We start from the raw sequence: 11,297 nt of genomic DNA, 5'->3' as shown, positions 1-11,297 counted from the left end.
CGCTGAGTGGGAGGCAACCCACTATTAGGTAATATTCATTAAGTTTTTATTAATATACTATTTATGTTGGTTTTTAATTATTGCAGGTCATAAAAAAAAAAGAACCGAGTAGACGATTGCCATTAGTATCGACCGACGCGAAACTATCGACATCAATCGACATGGCCTTACTTGCGTCGACCGATAACAACATCATTACATCGGTCGACATTCATTCCGGTCTGGTATTTCGTTCTTACTTGTTACATTGAGTCCTTATGATTTATTTCTCACCATAACTCCGACTGAGTTTACACAGGGGACAGTGTCGTTTAAGTCTGGGGGGAGGTTTACTGATATTTATTTACTTATTAATCTTATTAAAATGTTTTCAAAATTAAGTTATTATTGAGTCAAGAAAGGGATAATGAACTTTTAGATTTTGCTAGATGTCTAACCACTCTTTAGCACCATTCTAGACTTGCTGATTGCAGATAGTACTAAAGATACTAAAGTGGATCAACATGTCAACTATCCACTCTTGCTGAGATTGTTTTGAAGGAACCAAAGCTGACCTCCAACACTAAACTTGACACAACTGCTTGTCTTGGGGCTTGGTATGCATGGGATCGGATTCTTCAAACAAGTCTTGTATATATATATATCTCCCTCTCTCTCTCTATTTTTGAATTATAAAATATATATATATATATATATATATATATAATATTTATTATAATATATATATATATAGAGATTTGAGGAAGGAATTCGAACAGGACTTGGTGGCTACAACCATTATAGCTTGCTTCATAAGAATTTCATAGGTAAAGGATAAGAACAGGACTTTGTGGCTACAACCATTAAGGCTTGCTTCACAAATAATCCTAGGATATAGGTCAAAAAGAAGTGAACATGACTTGGTGGTAACCACCTTTAAGGCTTGATTCATGGAAGCCTGTCCAATCTTGGTTAATGATCTTGCATATAAGCAGACTTTGACCAAGAGAAAAAATTAGTAGAGAGAGAGGATAGGAACTAGTGTTTACCTGCAGGTCCAGATACTTGCATAAGCAGACTTTGACTAAAGAGAGAAATTAGTAGAGAGAAAAGATATGAACTAACTTTTACAGGCAGATCCAGATACTTATTTGAAAATCCTTGCATCATGTGATCGATACTCCCAAGGTAAAGTCTGCACTTTTATTTATGTTAAGAAAAGAGTTTGGTAGAGGGGAATGACATACAAGATTTGCTAAGTTGTTGGATAGATGAATTTGGTTGATAAGCTAGGATATGGTATAATGTGCTTTTGTGATTAGGACTTCTTAGATGTGGATTGCAATATTGTAGAGGTGATGATTCTAAGTATTAAATCATGTGAGTCTCTGCTGTTTTAAACCTCTTTCAGAGAGACTGCCTGTTTGTTTTGCATGAGGACAAGCAAAAGGGTAAGTCTGGGAGAGTTGATAGACTATGGATTTGACCCATTTTCATCCATAGTTTATAGGTGTTTTTACTAATAATTATTATATTATAGAGTCTATTTATTATATTTATAAGATCATAAGTGTTTTGGAGATAAGTGATGATTTTGGAGCATTTTGGAGATATTTAGAGCAAGCACCCGAGATGACCATCGAGCTCGACCATTGGTTGATATTGGAGATGAATAATTGATCGATGCTCACATCTGTGTATCGATTGACAGCGAAGCGCGCAGAAAGCCCGTTTGGTCACAGCCGACTTGAAGCCCAAGTCTTCACCATTTTACAAGATTACTCCTAACGAGTTTTACCCTAATTATATAAGCTTTGCCGCCATGTTAGAGGTAGAGAGTGCTTTTCTTGTTTTATTATTTTCACAGCAAAGGTTTTTAGGATTTTGATAGATTGGAGAGAAGATCCAAAGTTATAATTTGTGATTGGAACTGCATTAATATCTATTTACTATTCTAATGAAGTTTTCATACTTAATTGCTGTTATGAATTGCTTAGCCATGTCTGAGTAGTTCCATTGTTAGATTTAGGGTTTAAATAGGTTAGGAGAGATTAGCCCCAACTATAGATTGCTGAGTTGTGATAATCATCATTAGGATTGTTCATTAATGTCTGTGTCTAGATTAGCTACCTAGAACTTGCCCTAGGATTGATTGGTAAAAGCGCGAGCTTCATTCTCATCCTGAAAACATTCTAATTGAACTATGTGTCTTGCTATGAGAAAGGCGAGAGCTGATCTAGTTAGCTTAGTAAGCTATAATTCAACCCGCACATAAAGCTTGACTAGAGCGCGTCGATCGATATCATACTTGAATAATTGATCGACAGAGCAAAAGGTGTATCGATCGATATCCCTATTGGATTATCGATCGACACTTTCTATTGATCAAAATAACGAGAATTGAGATCATTAGATCTAGTTAATAGACAAGTCCAAACACTGCGAACGCTGATGGACTTGTTGACTAAGTAGTTGAGCTTTACATTATCATGCATGCAACTCATTAGGCATCCGTAGGAATATAATCCCAAGTTTCCTGAATAAAAACCCTAAGTCTAACTATTTCATTTTTAAGCACCAAAACCTCAACTAATCATATTGAACAAACACTTGTTCAATATTAAACAGCAATTTACATTTAAATCTCTAAAACCATCTTGCTTAACAAATCATATTAGATTTCTTAGGTTCCCTAACTCCCGGTGAATTCGATCCCTAAGTACTGCAACTCGACCTCCTATTTGAGAGATTATAAATCACTTCTTAGGGTAATTTGAGTGGTATCACTCTTCACTTGAATGATGACTGAGTCGTACTCTTTCTCTTATTCTGCGATAACACACTCATTACCCATGATACTATCTTGTCCTTTCGATAGAAATCATCCTTGTCCAGATTCCTCAAATCCTTCTCGGTCTCCCTTTCCCCAAATACTATGATGAAATCCTTTCCCATGACGTCTTGTTCCTCACCATATGTCCAGTCCATACCACTGCCCAGTCCCTCTGAACCTATCTCTCCTCTTTCGCTTCGGGTTTGGGTTTGGCCTTGTACTCCCTCCACTTTAAGGTTTTCATCCCTTGGATCAACGAACACACTTACTCGCTGCAACTCAAAAGAACACCTCACACACAAGTTAGTAAAAAACCAACCAAATAATCTAGTAACCCATAAACCTAATCGCAATTCTAACCAGCAACCTAACAATTCTAGATTCTACTATCTCAATCCTAATTCCTAAAACCACAAATAGTATTATGTCTTGCCTCATCTCCTCCATGCATGTAGTCAACAACCTGATGTTATCATTCAGTGGGTAGTAGACACCATCAAGCTTCATCTGGAAGTCATCTTCATTGTTAGGGTAAAAATCGGTTACGACAGAATCAATGTCTAAAAGTCCCTGGAAAATATTTCTCGCAATATAAATTCCGTATAATTTTTATTGAAAACGTTATATGACGAGTTATTGAAATATTTTATCGACAACAAGACGCAAACATTGTTGGGGTCAAAAACGGTTATCTCGAAATAAACGTCCAAAAATTACGTTTCTGTACGAACACTTTCTCAATAGACTCTCAACAAAAATTACGTTTCTGTACGAACACTTTCTCAATAGACTCGAGAGAAATGGATCACGGAACCAAACACGCAGTCCAACTCGTTCGTTCGGACCTTTTGAGGTACAGAACTGCACAGACGCGTCAGATGTTTAGCTATGGATGAAGACCTTCCCATGATTTGATTGAGTCCATCTTTTGACACAAGATAGATCTTTGAGTTAGCTTTCCAATGCCACCGGTCTGAGGTCAATCAGCATCCTGTAGCATAAGTTATCCCCGAAAACGAGTCGGTTGCTATGTAGCGACCGACCAAGCCACTCGGTCGGTCGCTACGTAGCGACCGACCCGCGAACGAGTCGGTCGCTACATAACGACTGACCAAGCCACTCGGTTGGTCGCCACGTAGCGACCGGCCCGCGAACGAGTCGGTCGCTACGTAGCGACCGACCGACGAACGAGTCGGTCGCTACGTAGCGACCGACCAAGCCTTTCGTTCGGTCGCTACGTAGCGACCGATCCAGTGCGAACCAGGTCGCTACGTAGCGATCCAGTGCGAACCAGGTCGCTATGTAGCGACCGAACTGTCTCGGACATCGATCAACGGGTACACCCCAAATCCATGCATTCTCGTCTGTTCCTCAATACTAGCTCCCATGTACCGCAGACATATCATTTCTCACTCCCATCGGTTGGAGTTATCACTTAAAATTTACGATAAAAATCGCAGAAAGTTTATTTCTATTTATAAAAATTGTAATAAACGTTTCGAGTCGAAAGACGGCCCAAATAGGTCTAAAACGTATTAGAAACCCACTTACGATTTTTATAGAAAAGCCCATAGATACTATGGCGGTTTATACTTAGTCCGCAAGAAAAGATAAATGTCAAATTTCCGCAGATAAATGTTAAGTTTCCGCAGATAATCATGAAGATCGAGAAAAATGGGATATCCCCATTTTCGAGTTATGACTGCTTAAGGGTAGAAGAGGAAAGCTCAAACCGACCTTGGAGGGAGTATATAAGGAGTCCTAGGCGAGAGGCACAAGGGAGAACTTCTTCTGAGTAAACATAGCATTTAGAGCAATTAGACAACTTTCCGTTTTTGTTATTTCGAGCTGCGACTCAACTAGGTTCTGCAGCCTTAGGTTATTATAATTAGGAAACTCGCCGACAGCTCTTGTAGCCAAGGCTCCTACCTTGTTGTAAACGCTCATACGCAAATTCGGAATAAGATCTATTTTGCTTTCTTTACAATTTCTTATTTCTTTTTGTCTTTAGTTTCGTGTTCTGATTGCTTGGCGTGTGGTTTAGCAGATATCCGGGAGCTCTGGGAAATTAGGATTTTCCTAACTTTCCTTATTTAAACGGATATCGACAGTGCGAATTTCGGTTCCCACAGACGTTACCGGTTTCCCTAATGCCTTTCGTGACTCATTTTGACTCGATAAATATTTAAAACTGAATAAATCATGAGTTCAGGAAGCATGGACGAAACCATGCCTGACACCACCTCTGTAACACCCCCGAACTGTCCTAGACATATGGTCGACCAACCAGCCAACAATCAAACAAGAACATGACCGATCGACCGTCCAACACCCATGGTTAGACATGAATGAGCCAACCGGCCAGCCAACAATCAAACAAGAACATGACTAACCGTCCAACCCAACACCATTGTCTGGAAGCACTATGTGACGGGTTAGGGACGACCAGGTCAGAGTCACAAAATTTACTCTATGACCTAGACCAGTTCATCCACTAACTCTTCCCACTGTGTCAAGGCACAAGGCATTGCAACCCGTACCTAGAGTTAGCGTTTTCCGTTAGATTGAGGCCTAAGGTTTTTCAGTCTGTACCACAACCTAACATTGTGTTAGACCGGACTAGTCAAATATCAGAGTACTCAGGAAGCGCATATAAAATAATTACTTTTATTGATTCAAGAAATACCCATACATTGATATAATTCGAGACCGGTCCCGGCCTAATGCCAAATCGAGTTAACTAAACACAAATCCACAAATACCGTAAACAAAAGGCATGAAAATCTACACCGGCAGTCCTAACATCCAGGACCAAGCTATCCGATCATCCTTACTAAAGCTACCTACAAAAAGGACAACAGAGTTGGATGAGTAATCTAGTATTACTCAGTGAATTATGATCCCCAACTAAAAAATACAACCCCTCGCTATCCCACCCCGAACAATCTAAAGGGAGAGGTTCACCTAATAATAAATCAATCCAATTCAATAGATAAGCAATATCAGAATTATTTAAACTCACAGTGTTCTTTCCCGATAAGCAGCTGGTTGATCGGAGAAGACTTGGCCAAAACCCAAGGGACGACTTGACTTGACTGGACTGGACTGATCTCCACTTGGACAAAACCTCCCCTGATACTGGTCTGGACTGAACTCAACTCGAGTAGAACCTTCTCTAGCTTCTGGACAGTTCTTTGGATTTCCTGCTGGAGTTTCGAGCTTCATAAATACGACCGATCTGAACCCGTGGAACTGAACTAGCTCTGGACAGCACTTCTCTTAAATCGCCCTCGTCCTTTCTCTCTCTCTCTATCTCTGTAGCCACGTTGACTTGCTTCCCATCTGAACTGATCTTCACTTGTTTGACCATCAGTTGGACAGAACCTTCCCTAGGGGCTGAATCGAAATCAGTAGAGAACTGACCTCGAAAACTCTCTAAAACTCTCGAAATAGCTCGGAAACTCTTGCTTTCTTTTTCTACTTTTCTATCACGGTTTTAAATTGGTTTTGACAGCTATGGATGTGTAGAAATGAGCTGGGGTCGCGGGGTATTTATAGAAGACAGCAACCAATCAGCTTCAGGTTGGTGGCAGCCCGTGTGTCGCTCTGCATTGCTTCGGACGCATGCGCGATGGCACCTCGTGCTCCAGATGTCTGGTTGCATGACCAGGACCCATGCAGGGTGCCACCACTCCTCCTAGATGTCAGGCTGCATGACTGGAACTCATGCAAGGTGCCAGAGCAGCACACACATGTCGATCAGTGTGCTTCGGTTGCATGCGCGGAGACACCTCATGCTTGGTCAATCCACCTCGTGTTCCACAAGTCAGCTCGCATGATCCTGCTTCATGCACGGCCACACCTTGAGCTTCTGTAGACACACAGCTTGCTGGACAGTTGACACCATGTTCTGATCACATGCAACAAGCTACCTCGAGCTTCTCGGTCAATTCGTCTGATTTCGGTCCTTCCCGGAAATTTTCGACCGGCGATCAATCCCGAATATTTTTTCCGCTCCCGTTCTGATGAGATGAATATTTTTAATAAACTGCAATCTGAATTTTGACCTTGGCGGTAAATATTTCTTTATCCTTCGGCTTCACTGAAAACTTCATAATACCGAAATTATGGTTCTCGTCCAATTTTGGGTTTTCCCGTCGTGCTTGCTTCCCGTCCTGTTTAATTCACGTCCTACTTTTGACATATTATGTTTCCAACATAATATATTACCGATACGAAGTTTTGTAGAAAACTCCGTGCTGAAGAAACGTCCTTCTAAATCGTCGAGCTTCTAAAACGTCGTGCTTCCAAAAACGTGATGCTTCCAAAACATCCGTCTGAACAATCTAAGACATTGTCTAACCATCGCCGAGCAGCTTATTCGAGTCATGGTTTACACACGATGACTTCTTCGACCACCTCGTTCTTCAACCTTTCTCGATCGATCCTTATCGCCTGCAATTCGACCACAAAGTTGATGCTCGACCAATCTTCTCGTTTCTTCGAATCATGTTAAGTTTCATGTGATCAAAACAAAACATTCTTATAAATACTTAGACTCCCAAAAGCTTGGTTCCGGATTCTGACTTTTACTCTCTCGACCATTTTATCCCGAAGGACGTGTATTACACTGAGAGTGCTCAGAAGATGAGAGTGTGACATTAAAATCCCCTAGCAATATCCAAGTGAGCGATAGGTGCGCGTAAGCAGCTCTAGTAGCTTTGAGAACCTCCCACATTAACCTTCTCTCAGTGGGGAAGTTTGAAGCATAGATAGCTAAGCATATAAATTGTTCACCCGTTACTGGTTTTTGCACTGCGCAGGGGATCACTTGAGAGCTCTTGTGAAGCAGGGTCATGATAGACCATGGATTTTACCTATTATTGGCCCTGGTTTATAAGTGTTTTAAGATACATTTATCATTATATAGAGTCTATTTAGAGTATTTACAGGTCTAGGTACTATTTGCAAGGAAATGATGTATTTGGAGCTATTTAGAGATCTTTTGAGCTTCGCTGGAAGCAAGAGATGGTCGACGGTCGCAGCTCAGTATCGACCGATAGTCACCACTAAATATCGATCGATGTTGAGTCCCTCGTATCGATCGATTATGAAGCCATCCGAGAATTAATGACAAATTAGAAGATTTCAAGTTTCACAAAAGTCTCAATAATTCCATCATTAGTCCCTGGCCGCCTGTTAGGCTATTTATTAGGGGTTTGTATTATTTTAGAGGCAGACTTGCCTAGAGACGTTTTTAGACCTATTTTGGAGGAGGCAAGAAGCCACCATTGAAAGAGGAGAGCTTAGTTGGAGAGATAGATCATCTACTGTAAAACAGAGAAGATCTTGACTTTTACTATTATTTATCTAAGTATTATTCACACCATCATAACTATGAGTTTTATGAATATGTCTGAGTAGTCCTTGCTGTTGGATTTAGGTTTCTCAAATAGGTTGATAAATGTAATACTGATACAACAATTGTTAGGATGTTTAGAAATATAGTTCAATAATCTAGTTATGCTTAAAGCTAAGTTTAGGATTGATCACCCTTTAAACTTAGATCTTAGGATTAATTGGGATCAAGCCATTGCTTGACTCAATACCTGAAAATAACTAGAATGATCTAACTGACTAGATACAGACGAGAGTTGGTCTAGTGAGTTGGGGAATACAAATCAAACCCGTCCGTAAAGCTTTCTGGAAGAAGTATCGATCGACACAGCGATAGCCCTGTCGATCAATATTTTGAAAGGTGTATCGATCGATATTCACAAAGAATTATCGATCGACACTTTCCCGCGACCAAAATAACGAGAGTTGAGGTCCGAGATCCAGATTAGATAAATCAAACAGATTATACCTTAGTTTGCATTCAAGAACAAATAATATTAATAAACTCCTAATTTCCCAAATTAAGTATTATTTATCATACCTGAGAATATACCTGAATCTAGCTACTTCTCCCAACTGTTAACAACCTCAAAACAAATCAATCGAGCAATAACTTGCTCACCAACCAATTTACTGCTTTAAAACCCATAAACCATTCAATCTAGATTTATTTCAAGACCATAACCTATTGTGCAATCCTAGAGTCTCTGTGGATTCGATCCCTAAGTACTACATCCGAACCTCTTATTTGAGAGAGTAATTCACTCCTTAGGGTAAATTGAGTGATATCAAATTTGGCGCCGTTGCCGCAGACTCTTTCTTATTACCATTAGATTAAGTTTAGAATTTAATCTAGATTTTGTTACTAAAATTGCTAAAAGTTTTCTTTGTTTTCCTGCTGACATGAGCTTCAAGATGGAAGACATGGATTTCTGCCGGACATCGATCGACGAAACGACAGCAATATCGGTCGACATATCGACAGCGATATCGAGCGACAAGTTGACGGAAATATCGATCGATGACGCACATTAAACATCGATCGACAGCACCCCGCCGGAAGCAGGTAAGTATTCTCTTACCGATGATGCCAATGAAGAAAACCTAAAGGTCAACTAAGCAACGGAAATAACCAAATTATGAATGAACAGGGGACTGAAATCCCTGTTCAAATTAAATCTATCTCAGAAAGAGATAATTAATGGAAATTGCCTTTGCAAGACTACTTAAACTCTGGAAGGACCTATTCCAATAGGTCCGCAATTAGACTACCAAAAGATGATACCAAGAAATTCGGGATCTGTCCCGAATACGTAATTATGGTACGTCAAAACCCTTTCCGTGGGACCGTCTCAGAGCGACCGCACGATCACATCGAGTATCTAGAAGAATTGATGAATGATGAGTACAATCGTTGTAAACTCTTTCCATTTTCCTTAGAAGGCGACACCAGAAAATGGCTAGACCAAATACCAACAGGATCTCTGACCTGATGGAAGGAGATAAGAAGTGATTTTATAAATCAATTCTTCGATGAGGCGTACTACTGGGATGTAAGGAAGAAAATCTCAACATTCCGCCAAGGTCCACGGGAATCGTTCAGAAACACATGGGAGAGATTCAAGAGCTACCAACTTGAATGCCCCCACCATGGCTTTTCAGAGCCGCAACTCATTAATACCATTTACGGAAGTATTAACCTTCATTACCAGATCACACTTGACACATCAAGTGAAGGGAACTTCAGTACCAGAAACCCTGAAGAAGCGAAGCGTTTGATCAAAAATATAGCTATGGCTAGATCCTACGAAATGATGGACGTAGAGTTAGGAAGGAAAGCCGACCCAGTTGATGAGTCACCTTTACTCGAAATTGAAGAACATCTAAACTCGCCCCATCCTGCTCTTGAGGGACATAACCAATTTGGGATTTACCAAATTGATGATGATACCCTATCTGAACTAGAACAGCAAATAGATTTCGTAGATAGCCAAACCTTGAAAAATAATTACCCTAACCCCGATAGCTTTACCCAAAATTACGATGCTACTATTGGATCACACCAAGGCAGAGCGAAATCTAGGCTAAACCAAGCTTTCACGGGAAATCGCAAGTTGGCCACTGATCTGAACGGAAAGATAGACTTAATCTTCAGTGAGCTGACGAGGAAGTTCGACGCTTTAAGTGAACACATTAAGAGACTGGACAGTCGGGTTGCGGAAAACGCAACCGCCATCAAAAGAGATACAGGACGTCTCCCTGGGTGGACTGACGCGAACCCAAAACGTCAAGTTAATGCCGTATTATTGAGAAGCGGAAAATGCCTCATTCCTCCGAGGGCAATATAAATCAACAACACAGATAAACATGTTGTAGTTGAGGAAGCCGGTGAAAGTAGGTCACGCCCTATAATCCTCGATGATCCCAACACCGAGTCAGAAATACATCGAGAAAAAGAGCGGCCCAACACTGAGGAAGAGGCCATCGACCTCGAAGAAGAGGAAGGAGAAATGAAAGAGGATGCCCAAATTGATCGACAAGAAAGAACAAACATCGATCGACAAACCACGGTGAATATCGATCGACACTCTGGAAACAATGTCGATCGCCTCCCGACTCCAGCTGAACCAGCAGTAGAAAGAGTGTATAGGACTCTACTACCCTTCCCTCCTAACAAGACGCAGACTAAACGGGAGCTAGACAAAGCGATCTGCAAGAAAGCATTCGATAAGATCACATTGGAAATGCTATTGAGTGATGCGATAAAAGTATCACCTTCAATAAAAAAATATGTAAAAGATATGGTGTCCAACAGCTTTCCAGCCACTGAGCGCAGCGTCATGATGGTTTCAGAGGAAGTAAGTGCAATAATCCAAGGCGAGATCCCAATCAAGAGACCCGATCCGGGCAGTTTTGTTTTAGATTGAATTATACGGAACCAAAAATTTCCTCGATCCCTTTGTGATCAGGTTCCAGCGTGAACGCCTAGGATTCGACAAGTTCAAACCTACCAAAATAACTTTGGTTATGGCCGATAGATCCGTTAGACTACCTGAGGGAGTGCTTGACGACGTGCCAATGAGGATTA

This window comes from Brassica oleracea, chromosome C3 (genome assembly GCF_000695525.1).
Source record: "Brassica oleracea var. oleracea cultivar TO1000 chromosome C3, BOL, whole genome shotgun sequence".
NCBI lineage: Eukaryota > Viridiplantae > Streptophyta > Magnoliopsida > Brassicales > Brassicaceae > Brassica > Brassica oleracea.
Note: the sequence above shows the minus strand (reverse complement) of the source record.